This window comes from Schistocerca cancellata, chromosome 2 (assembly GCF_023864275.1).
Source record: "Schistocerca cancellata isolate TAMUIC-IGC-003103 chromosome 2, iqSchCanc2.1, whole genome shotgun sequence".
Taxonomy (NCBI): domain Eukaryota; kingdom Metazoa; phylum Arthropoda; class Insecta; order Orthoptera; family Acrididae; genus Schistocerca; species Schistocerca cancellata.
This window is the reverse complement of record NC_064627.1, coordinates 657,738,317-657,748,558: the sequence shown is the minus strand read 5'-3', so window position 1 is coordinate 657,748,558 and position 10,242 is coordinate 657,738,317.

The window sequence follows — 10,242 nt, the reverse complement described above, 5'->3', positions numbered from 1 at the left end:
TTTATAAAGAAGATGTGCTTGTTTTTATAGTGATGTATCATACGTTAAAATGGTTACACCACCACACTAGTCCACTGTAGGTTTTATTACGCCTGTAGCGTTCGTTCATTTGGTAGAGAATTACTTAAAAAAATGGTTCTGAGCACTATGCGACTTAACTTCTGAGGTCATCAGTCGCCTAGAACTTAGAACTAATTAAACCTAACTAACCTAAGGACATCACACACATCCATGCCCGAGGCAGGATTCGAACCTGCGACCGTAGCGGTCACGCGGTTCCAGACTGAAGCGTCTAAACCGCACGGCCACACCGGCCGGCTAAGAGAGAGAGAGAGAGAATTACTGCATGGCTGATACTAATTGTAACATTAGTACAATAAAAAACATGGAAAAATATGAGTAGGACGCACATTCCACATAGAATATCAGGGGGAAAACTTGATCTAGTGAAACAATTAGAAGTAGTGTTACACAAAGAAAACCCTTGTGAAAACTTGTTGAAGAAACGGAGTATAATAGCCAATGTTTTTTTCAGCAATTTTAAAAGTTTCTCTTCCCTAAATGAAACAAATATTTAATGGCATACAGTCACATTTAACATATTCAGAAACTTTTTTTTTATAAATGACATGTCTGTATATTTGGTAATATAACTGATTTATATCATCTTTGAAATAATAACAGGTGCGTATTTTGTTCATACAGTATCTTTAAATTTGAAATTCCTTAACTCGTTTTGACATTTGAGTACAAATGTGCTGTGGAATGGAAAACGTATATATGTACATAAACATTTCGCCATACTATGTTTCATAACCATGTATCTACTGCTGGAATCGAAAAAATTATTTTTCGATTTGTCTTGGTTTCTGAACAGTTATGTTTACAACGTAACTCTTCATAATAAAACAATGTAATTGTACCAAGACTAGAATTTACCTGAATCCTAAAGAAAAGAAAATGTAGACTGTCAAGGAATCTGCAGATGAGCCCCCAGGGCTCAAAATGCATTGTGTATTGAAATAAAATAAATATTATCACTAGAGGCGGTTGTTCTTGATTTTACTAAAGTTATTTCAGACCATTAATATAAGAATATAGAATCTGCATATACAGTTACTAATGAAATGTGCTTTCCAAACATGTACCAGAGTAATCTACAGTAAAAAAAGTTGATAAGTAGATAACTATAAACCCTTTATGGTAAAATTAATTGTGGTCCGCCTAGAGAAAATTAGTCATTGGGGAGCTGTACATCTTAAAGTTCGCCAACTGAGGTACATCAGAAATGGGGATTTCGGAATCATACCCCTTCTTGAAGAAATATCTGCGAACGCCCACGGGCGCTATAATGCAAAATATGACCCTTCTGTGCGACAGTTGGCTGCAGATGTGAATTTGCCGAGAGGTATCTCAACAGTGTCTACGTGTGTTTGAATAAATGTATCCAGTACGGACATTCACTTCCTGTTTACAAGTTTCTGGGTGGTCCCATATTATGCCGTATCGAGTGTATACTGCGACATCAGAGGGTGAGGGATTCAGTTATTAAGTTTTCCGGTATCTCATGAGGCGTTGGGTACAGCTAGAGTTGCACTCTACCAAAACTACGATTCAGTAGTTTTGATACAGTACATAATGACTAGCAAATGATTTACGGTAGTATCGACAATATTGGTAGGGATAGAAACATAAACGAATGTGTAAGAGAGAAACTGGGAGCGGACAACTTCTCTTTGTTTTTTTGTTTATTTCTTTTGCACATAATCAGTATTTTATATCCTTACAGAATATAAATTGCATTTTTTGACTAATAAAAATTAATTGATCGCGTAACTTCTGCACGTCTATGTAGCTAGATTTATTACTTTTGCACTCAACAGAAAGTTCATCATGATGAAAGGCAAGCGTTTCTTGTTTTTGTCGATAATGCGAAAATTGTTAAGGAACAGCAAATGGTTCAAATGGCTCTGAGCTTTATGGGACTTAACGTCTGAGGTCATCAGTGCCCTAGATCTTAGAACTACTTAAACCTAACTAACCTAAGGACATCACACACATCCATGCCCGAGGCAGGATTCGAACCTGCGACCGTAGCGATCGCACGGTTCCAGACTGAAGCGCCTAGAACCGCTCGGCCACCCCGGCCAGCAAGGAACAGCAGAAACGTGTTTTATATAACTTCGACAAAGCGTTGAATCGACGTTTGATACACTCTTCTTTTGCTTTTTTTATTTTACCTTTTTTGGGAAATTGCGTTTTCAAGCGCTACGTCACAAACTTATTGTTTTCTTATTTTCTTTTACTACTGCATCCCTCTGTTCCACATTACAAATCAACAATTTTCGAATGAAATCTGAAGTAAACATTGATAAATTCAGTTTTACTATCAATACTGTTTCTTTTAAGCCACGGACAGGAGGATAAATATGTAGAACAAAAATGTTCTGTAGATAACGTAGCGCTTCATATATCCTCACACTGTTTCGATACACTTCACGGCTTCCAGTTACCTAAACATTACTTATTGTGTGACACTTATGGGCACTGAAGAGTGGGCAGATGATAATTGCAAGTTAATGTGCTGTTTCTCAGCTGGCTGGTGCGTGGTGCGCATCGTGTTTCTGAAGATGTGTAATAGCCTAGAGCAGGGGTCTCCAAACTATAGCCCGTGGGTCAACACTGGCCTGTGAACACCACCAATCCGGCCCGAGGTAACGGGTCAGGCATGTGTGGTATTCGATCGACCTGTTTTTTTCTATTATTATTAAAATCGATCATTGCTTATCGTGCAGATCCAATAACACAATCAGTAAAAGAAAATGTAAGAAATCCTCACCTAACGAACGATGTTACGCATAAACGGTCTATTTGATATTTTCTTCAGTCTTTGATAACCATTTCAAGAAGCACTTTCTGGCCTGACCGGTCTCATTGACCACTATGATTGAAAGCTGAGTCACACTACTCCTATAAACTACCGCGCTGTAAGGTAGAAGCTCCGACAATCCTGCATTGAGTCAGCCGTACCGATCGCAATACGCCTCACACGGCAGTTGCTATCATTCTTAACCACTGACTTATAATGTAGTTGAACATTTTAATTGTAATTAATTATTTAAGATTTCCTGAAATTTACCGTTCTTAAGTGACGTACATAGCCAAGTCACACAAAGAAATTAAACATTATAATTATGGTAAAAAGAGTTTTATGTTACTGTAACTTCACAATTACAGTTGTTTGCAGCTGTTGATAAAGTTTACTAGTTGAAAGTATGAGCAGCCATTTCAAACACTCATCTGTTAGTTTACATATGTATAACACTTTTTTTATATTTCGCTTTGAAGAAAATTAATTTCCACCGATAAATGTATTGCCGAAGCCAGAGGAAAGCCACGATTTATGCAACTGATGATACTGTGTGAGTGGAAGAATCGTATAAAAATCAAGCAATGACGAATTTAAATAGTCATCTTTATAAAAATCGGTACATTGTTAAGTCAACCATTTACATTTGAAGTTATGGTGCAAGAATTTCTATAGTAACTTTAAAAGCATTTTGAATAATCATGATATCTTTTGCATTTGCATCAAAATCTGAAAATCGAGACTCAAAAATTATTTTAAAACATCCAAAGCTTCATTTGCCAAATCTACCGGAAATGGCGTCTCTGGTTGCTGACTCAATGTTTGGCGTGCATTAAAAAATGCGTGAAGCATTTCTTATTGAGCAGAGACTGGAACAAAACAATTTACGTGTAAGGGATTTAATACGAGTGTACAAATCAGGTAGCAGCTGATTTTCTCTTTATAATTTTAAATTAAGGTCCTTCGTATATTTAGTTTAATTTGTATAAAATGATAACTTACATAATCATTCATTCGTTTTGGAACTCAGCCAGAGGTAGATTCCTTTCATTCAAGAAAATTACGATTGTTGTTCTGAGCTCAAGAAATCGCGTCAGAGCCTTTCCGCAGCTAAGTAAGTGTACTGCTATATAATTATCTTCAGTCTCTTCAATAAACTCGCGGAATTGACGATTTTTGAAAGTATGTGAACTTACTTAATTAACAGCTGACATTACGGGCTTTCAAACTTCTGACATATCCAAGCATTTTACGCACAAACACTGTTGATGAGTGATCCAATGTATGATTAATGGTTTTGATTCGCAGTTGTTTTCTGCCGCCTTTGGCACAAAAGGAACGACACCTTTTTTTTCGAACAGTGATTTTGTCACCATCATCAACTGTGATAAACATTAAATTTTCCACTGAAGATTGTTTTATGAACAGCATTTTCTACTTATTTAAATATTCTCTCTGACCCGCCGTGCCGTGAATGCTGTTGTTGTTGTTGTTGTTGTGGTCTTCAGTCCTGAGTCTGGTTTGATCAGCTCTCCATGCTATCCTATCCTGTGCAAGCTTCTTCATCTCCAAATATCTACTGCGACCTACATCCTTCTGAATCTGCTTAGTGTATTCATCTCTTTTCCCCCCTCTACGATTTCTACCCTCCACGCTTCCCTCCAATACTAAATTGGTGATTCCTTGATGGCTCAGAACATGTCCTACCAACCGATCCCTTCTTCTACTCAAGTTCTGCCACAAATTCCTCTTCTCCCCAATTATATTCAGTACCTCCTCATTAGTTACGTGATCTATCCATTTAATCTTGAGCATTCTTCTGCTGAAATATATTTCGAATGCCTCTATTCTCTTCTCGTTTAAACTATTTATCTTCCATGTTTCATTTTCATACAAGCCTACACTCCATACAAATACTTTCAGAAAAAACTTCCTGACACTTAAATCCATAGTTGATGTTAACAAATTTCTCTTCTTCAGAAATTCGTTTCTTGCCATTGCCAGTCTACATTTTATATCCTCTATACTTCGACCATCATCAGTTATTTTGCTCCCCAAATAGCAAAACTCCATTACTACTTTAAGTGTCTCGTTTCCTAATCTAATTCCCTCAGCATCACCCGACTTAATTCGACTAGATCCCCTTATCCTCGTTTTGCTTTTGTTGATGTTCATCTTATATCCTGTTTTCGAGACACTGTCCATTCCGTTCAGCTGCTCTTTCAGGCACTGTGCTGTCTCTGACAGAACTACAATGTCATCGGCAAACCTCAAAGTTTCTGTTTCTTCTCCATGGATTTTAATTCCTATTCCAATTTTTTTTGTTTCCTTTACTGCTTGCTCAATGTACAGATTGAATAAAATTGGGGATAGGTTACAACTCTGTCTTACTCCCTTCCCATCCATTGGTTCCCTTTCATGCCGCTCGGCACTTATTATTGCCGTCTGGTTTCTGTACAAATTCTAAATAGCTTTTCCTTCCCTGTGTTTGACTCCTGCCACCTTCAGAATTTGAAAGAGAGTATTGCAGTCAACATTGTCAAAAGCTTTCTCTAAGTCTACAAATGCTAGAAATGTAGGTTTGCGTTTCCTTAACCTCTCTTCTAAGGTACGTCATAGAGTCAGTACTGCCGCACGTGTTCCGACATTTCTATTTAATCCAAACTTATCTTCCCCAAGGTCAGCTTCTACCAGTTTTTCCATTCGTCTGTAAAGAATTCGTGTTAGTATTTTGCAGCCGTGATTTATTAAACTGATAGTTTAGCAATTTCAACACCTGCCAGTATCTGCTTTGTTTGGGATTGGAATTATTATATCCTTCCTGCAGTCTGAGGGTATTTCGGCTGTTTCATAGAGCTTGCTCACCGGATCGTAGGATTTTGTCAGGGCTGGCTCTCCCATTTCTATCAGTAGTTCTAATGGAATGTTGTCTACTCCTGGGACTTTGTTTCGACTCAGGTCTCTCAGTGCTCTGTCAAACTCTTCACGCAGTATTATATCATCCATTTCATCTACCTCCTCTTCCATTTCCATAATACTGCCCTCCAGTACATCGCCCTTGTGTAGATCCTCTATACAGTCCTTCCATCCTTCTGCTTTTCCTTCTCTGCTTAGAATTGGTTTTCCATCTGAGGTCTTAATATTCATACAAGTGGTTCTCTTTTATCCAAAAGTCTCTTCAATTTCCTGTAGAACACTATGTGATGAAAAATATCCGGACACCTGGCCGAAAATGACTTACAAGTTCGTGGCGCCCTCCATCGGTACTACTGGAATTCATTATGGTGTTGGCCGACCCTTAGTCTTGATGACAGCTTTCACTCTCGCAGACATACGTTCATTCAGGTGCTCGAAGATTTCTTGTGAATGGCAGCCCATTCTTCACCGAGAGTTGCACTGAGGAGAGGTATCGATGTCGGTCGGTGCGGCCTGGCACGAAGTCGGTGTTCCAAAACATCCCAGATATGTTCTATAGGATCCAGGTCAGGACTCTGTGCAGGCCAGTCCATTACAGGGATGTTATTGTATTTTGAACAGGAGCTCGATCGTGTTGAAAGATGCAGTTGTCATCCCCGAATTGCTCTTCAACAGTGGGAAGCAAAAGGTGCTTAAAATATCAACATAGGCCCATGTTGTGATAGTGCCACGCAATACAGGAAGGAGTGCAAGCCGCCTCCATGAAAAACACGACCACACCATAACACCACTGCCTCCGAATTCTACTGTCGGCACTACACACGCTGGCAGATGACGTTCACCGGGCATTCGTCATACCCACACACTGCCATCGGATCGCACATTGGGTACCGTGATTCGTCACTCCACACACTGTTCGATCGTCCAATGTTTGCGCTCCTTACACCAAGCGAGGCGTCGTTTGGCATTCACCGCCATGATTTGTGGAATATGAGAAGCCGGTCGACCATGAAATCCAAGTTTTTTCGCCTCTCGCCTAACTGTCATAGTACTTGCAGTGGATCCTGATGCATTTGGAATTCCTGTGTGATGGTCTGGATAGATGTCTGCTAGTGTGTCCCAAGATATAATGGGGATTTTTTTTCGTGAAATCGAAAACGCATACAATTTATTTTTTTCTATTTGACCTTAGTAACACACATACGAGATAATATTGCAATTAAATTATTATAACACGCTTGACGCTCAACATGAGACTTGAAAAATTTTACTATGTGGAAATGGAGGGATTCTGGAACTTAATGATTGTTTGGTAAATAAAACACCAAATTGCCCGTATGGTGTTTATTCACTATTTAACATGTAAAAACATTAGTCTCTAAATTTTCCTTTCAAAGTTTATTCTCTGCAGTCAGGATAAACCTTTCGGTGGTCTTGTACGCAACGTAACAAAAATTGTTTTTGTTCCTCCTCAACCGAGATTAAACCATGAAAGTATTGCATCAACTTCAGCTGTATCATTGACTGTACTCAGTGCTGAAACCACCTTTCTGGTTTCTTGAAAGGAAGCATTGTTTGACTACATGGCAGGACATTCGTGGAGAAAACTATCATCAATTTTAAGACGATGGAACAATGACTTGCTTCTGACTGAAATGAAGTCGTAGATGTTTTTCTCTGTAATTAAGAGAGAGCAAAGCAGGTAACAAAATTGTGATGTAAACAGAAAACTAAAGAAACAACGTCTCTATTCATTTATTTAACTCACCATACAATGGACCGCGAAGTTCTTCCTTCGAAGGGATGTAAGCGTTAGCATGAACTGATAAATTATGTTTGGTTACATTTTCAACCATTTTTACTTTTGTTTCTAGATCCACATCATCGTCAAACAGTGACAAGACAGAAACTTCATCAGTCAAATATCATAAATGCTGACTTATCTTCTGTAGAGCTGCTTTTGAGATGTCTTTATCTATTTTTTCGTATGCCTTCTGTGACTTCAGAAAGCACAAATCTTGGTAGGGTGCCTTTGCTGCCAAACTACACTGGAGCCATGGCTTGACGTAGGATGTCACGATGAACAGGCAAACGTTAAACAGCGCTACCTTCTCCTTGCTCGAAACTTTTAACTAAGCACAAAGTAATTATATTTTTAGGGAATATATAGCTCTCGCCATCCATCGAGCTCCGTGTATGGCACCTGGAGGCAGTATCTTGAATTTTCTGTCTTTATCTCCACCTAAAAATATGACAGAAAGCTCTATCAACTCTCGGTAATCATCTCTGATTATTTCTTTTGTCAGTTCAGTGCGGTAAAGCTCAAGCAAATTGTCAATTTCTGAAATAGTCATGTGCATTGCGACCTTTTCTTTGTAGCACTGTATGTTATCTGGATCTACACTTTTCCAGTTATCTCGGAACTTTTTGAAGAGTGGAATATCAGGACTTCATGTCACGGAACAGATTTTTCCCTGGAACAAGTTTTTTAACACTAGTTCATACACTTGATGGCGGCAAGGAAAGAGAATGACACTTCTGTTAAGTTTTTGATCAAGTAGCACACAGACACCATTGATATGACCTCTATTTGAAGCCGTAGTATCGTGACAAAGCAACTGCACTTTGTCTTCGAGATTCCAGTCCACAGCCGCGTTCCAAAAAGCTTTCGCCTGTTCACATCCTGAAGAGTGTTCCAACCTTGGCACAGCAATAAGTTGCCCTTTATTTCTATATGAAATAACTATCGGAAGACCTTCTTCTTTTCATTCCCGATCATGTGTAGAAGGCAACAGTTTGCCATCCCAATTAACAGTCACAACATCTGGTACCTCGTTTTGAAAATTACTTTTATAGCTTCCGCACGCTCTTTCCGTTTCTCTGTACGAATTCTTTGAAAAAAGGACTTACTTATTGGAAATTCATCAGTATTATATCCAAGTGCCTCAATGGTAGCTTCAAGAATATACACTGAATCTCACACGCTCAACTGACACCTATCTAGCTCTGCTACTAATTTTGGAGTAATGACATTTTTCCGCATAGTTGTTTTACTGGTTCCAGATTTTATGTTCTCAATCACAGTTGGGAAATTTTTTTGCAAACACATCTCATTCTCATTACAATCTGAAGATGAGTAATTTTGTAATGCTGCATAAGATTCTGTTGAAGGACGTGACGTGGAAAAATATTTAGCACGTCGGTTTTCTTCCTCAATAGTTCTGATGCGCTACCTTTCCTCTTTATTAGCCAGTTTCTTGCCCACTCCATCTAAGTGACCAGGCCGACGTGGCTCTCTCTGTCACTGTAAAAAGATTTTATCTTCATTTATTTTCATTAACTGAAGTGCATCGGTGTGTACAATGTCGAACAAATCATCCAACTTGTTGATAAACTCTAGTCGGCACTGCTCAAATACCTTTTGGGTTTTTTGTGCATTTTTTTTTACAACTCCCTCCGAACTTGATATAGGTTCACTAATTTCTTCACACAATTAGGTACAGAATTGGTAGGTATACGCACCTTTTCCCAAAAGGTCATAAATTCCAAAATAGTGAGATTTGCACTTTGACTGACAGTTAAATTCACTTCCCGGATATTATAAAATAAAACTGCTAGAACTTGTCCATTAGATGGCAGTTTTGAACCTTTTATCTGATGTCTTACCGCACCTATTAAAAATATCCGCGTTTTAGAACTACTATGTAATTCCACTGACATTTTCACTTACTGACAACCATTTAGACTATGTTAGAGACACACCGACACGAGGGCGCGCGCCTTCGCCTTTCTTACCAAGTACAGGCAAACTGACATGTTTCAATGGAAGTCGGCACGGGTTGCCAACATCCTAAATTTCTGAAATTTTACATGTAGTTGTTTTAGCATCGTACAAATAAATTAACAGGGTATGCGTTCAAATAAAAACTACTTCGAATTTTTGGGGCACCCTAATGTCTGCCTATTACACACTACGATCCTCTTCAGCTGTCGGCGGTCTCTGTCAGTCAGCATACGAGGTCGACCTGTACGCTTTTGTGCTGTACGTGTCCCTTCACGTTTCCACTTCACTATCACATCGGAAACAGTGGACCTAGGGATGTTTGGAAATCTGGCGTACAGACGTAGGATACAAGTGACATCCAATCACCTGACCTCGTTCGAAGCCCGATAGTTCCGCGGAGCGTACCGTTCTGCTCTTTCACAATGTCTAATGACTGCATCCGTGAGGAGTGGCCGCGCGGTTTAGGCGCCAAGTCACGGATTGCGCGGCCCCTTTCTCGGGCATGGGTGTGTGTGTGTTGTTCTTAGTGTATGTTAGAAAGTTGTGTATGTCTAAGCCCTGATGACCTCAGCAGTTTGACCCTTAGGAATACACACACACACACACACACACACACACACACACACACTGGTCGCTGATTTGGAGTACCTAGCAGTAGGTGGCAGCACAATGC